Genomic DNA, 2,881 nt, shown 5'->3' with positions numbered 1-2,881 from the left:
TGGTCAGGGACAGAAAAATTAGTTTGACAGATAAGCAAGCCCTGCTTCAGTACATGTTAAATTTCTTATCAAAAAAATATATATCCATGTGCTGGGGTGACTACACCACTCTTTTATTGATCAAACATTTTTCATCAATCTTTTATTACTCCAGTACCTCATGCTAATATATTAGTATAGGAAGTTTCAAATAATAATACTACTAATATTAAAAGATAACAGAAAGACCTTATGTAGTACCTAATTGAACTGTTAGCCGGCCATGAACTCATGACCCTTCATTCATACATCAATTAATCCAGGAATTTATTTTGATGACTTTAAAAAAAGATATATTTATCCACTATGGGTGTTCCTGTAAGTTGTCAGGTCAATAAAAAGTGACAGTTCACTAACAAATAAATCTGGTCCTGTACTGCAATGTTTATATTCCTATTACAGTCAACTGTGACTTTATTTCTGTCGTGTAAATGGTTATTCCACACAGATATTCCTACTCCTACACGGTACAGTTCACTCAGAGCAAAAGCAACAGTAAAACTGCCCCTGAAAAAACAACAATGCAAGTGGTTTTTGAATTAGGGAAAGCACTTACATCTTTGTATTGTATATATATTCTGTATGCTCTTCACCTTTGTCCATAAAGTCCTTGAACCTTGAATAACATTTCCTGGGTTTAACTTTAATTTTGGCCACTACTCCCCTATTTACTGTACTTTTGAAATATAATTAATATAAAACATCTTATTTTACACTTGAAAAGATGTTTATGTTATAACTGTAATGTGTGTGATCAAAACAGCATTAAAAAGAAGTTGTCAATAAATAATACATTAAATACATTATAATAAATAATTTATTTAACTAAACCAAGCTGAAGAATACATGGAAGTTTCTGGCCATGCTGGATTTCCTATCATCCACAATCTGTCTGAACCTGATCCTCAGGCCTTTCATATGGTTGTCCATCTTGGTAACATACTGAAAATCCCTCTGAGTTCGTAGGTTCAGCACCTCAATGGACTGAGACATCTTCTGCACCTGGAATAAAATAAGCCAGAATAAATGATCACCTCATTATACATGAACTGGACATATAAAGTAGTTGTATAGTGCAGTAATGGCAAATATTCTGTCCTTTCACTGCAACTAATTGAAAGGCATAATGATAGGCTTTCCAGGTCTATTTCTGAATGTGTAACAAGTTATTGTTGAAAAAGAACAATGGTGGGAAAGCACAGCACAGGGTTCTCTGATCTTTTCTTTTCCTCTGAGAGCTACTTATGTCTTATACCTTCCTTCTGAATCCTGTCATCTGCAGAGGTTTACAGATGACTCTGTAGTTGTGGGGTGTGTCAGCATTGGACAGGAGGCCTGGTGGACAATTTTGTGGCACTGTAGGAGAAACCACCTTATCTTAAATATGGCCAAGATGAAGGGGGTGGTCTTGGACTTCAGGAGGACCAGGACTAGGTCAAAAACCATTTCTATTCTCACTGAGGAGAATACCTTATAATCTGCTTCAACAACAGACTGGAATGGAAATGTAATACAGATGCTGTCTACAGAAAGGGACAGAGCAGACTCTCTTTTTGAGGAACCTCAGGCTCTTTAAAGTGTGAAGCAAAATGTACCAAGTCTCTTACGGCACCTGTTCTAGGAGAAGAATACCCCTTGGGTCTGCGAGAGCAGGGGCACAATATGACTCAGTGATAGATCACACAACAAGACCTTGGAATAGAAACAATGATTCAAATGATCAGCACATCAGTTGAAGCAGCAACAGCTTTGGCAGGACTCAGGATACAAAGCTGTATCCATGGTTGGAAAAGGATGACATCAGAGAAGGGACTCAAGATCCATCAGGGCAGAGACTTTAGCAAGGGACCTCACGTTGACCACTACTTTCTCAGGGGTAGGCCAAATCTGTCAAGTGAAGCCCAGTGGCAAGACAAGCACCACAGCCCACAGGGTATCAGAACCCCTGACAAAGCTCAACAAGGTACAGATCTACCAGTAGTCTTAATCCCAGAGCCCTGTGGAATGCCATGACTAACTTCAGTCTGCACTGAAGATTGTCTGAGGCTAGAAGGACATTGTTGGTGACTTTCACCAGTGTAGTTTCTGTACTATGATGGACTCAAAATCCTCAAACAAAACATTCTTGTGCAAGTGGTCACATAACTGCTTTGCAACAGCTTTTTCCAGAATTTTATAAATAAACAGGAGATTGGATATTGGTCTATAATTAGCTAGGACATCTAGGTCAAGAGTAGGCTTTTTGAGTAGATGTTATGGTTAGTCCCCCTCGCCAGGAGGACCAAAGAGACTAACCGGGGGAGGGGCAGCGGCTGCCGAGCGGCCCTGACAGTACCCCCCCCCTCAAAGGCGGGATCCCAGACCGCCAACAGAACAAGCAACCCAGAACAAAAAAAAAGCAGGGAGGGAGGAGGGGGACCCCGGAAGGCGGGACAAGGCCCACAACAAAAACAACCCCCTCAGTAACCCCAAAACGAACACAAAAACATCAAGTCCATAAATAACAAAAATTGTCCAAAACGACAAAAGCACAAAAGTGTGTCCACAAGTCCCAAAGAAAAATGAGGCCAAAAAAGATGACCCAAGAGCATCCAGCAGGAGCTAAAAAAGGCCGTTCAGGTGGACAACCTCGGCACCGGGCTCGTGAGCGCAGATGCCAGTCAGGAGGGCGACCTCGGCGCCGGGCTCGAGAGCGCAGATGCCAGTCAGGAGGGCGACCTCGGCGCCGGGCTCGAGAGCGGAGATGCCAGTCAGGAGGGCGACCTCGGCGCCGGGCTCGAGAGCGCAGATGCCAGTCAGGAGGGCGACCTCGGCGCCGGGCTCGGGCCGGCAGAGGGCCGGG

General features: G+C 42.9%; 1 pseudogene; it reads right to left on the bottom strand.

Annotated features, from left to right (window-relative positions):
- The window catches only part of LOC109952210 (noelin-3-like), a 7,857-nt pseudogene extending 6,822 nt beyond the window's left edge, over positions 1-1,035 (bottom strand).
- Positions 1,036-2,881: the final 1,846 nt, after the last annotated feature.

This window comes from Monopterus albus, unplaced genomic scaffold, assembly GCF_001952655.1.
Source record: "Monopterus albus unplaced genomic scaffold, M_albus_1.0 scaffold442.1, whole genome shotgun sequence".
Taxonomy (NCBI): Eukaryota; Metazoa; Chordata; class Actinopteri; order Synbranchiformes; family Synbranchidae; genus Monopterus; species Monopterus albus.
This window is presented reverse-complemented; position numbering and strand designations above follow the sequence as displayed.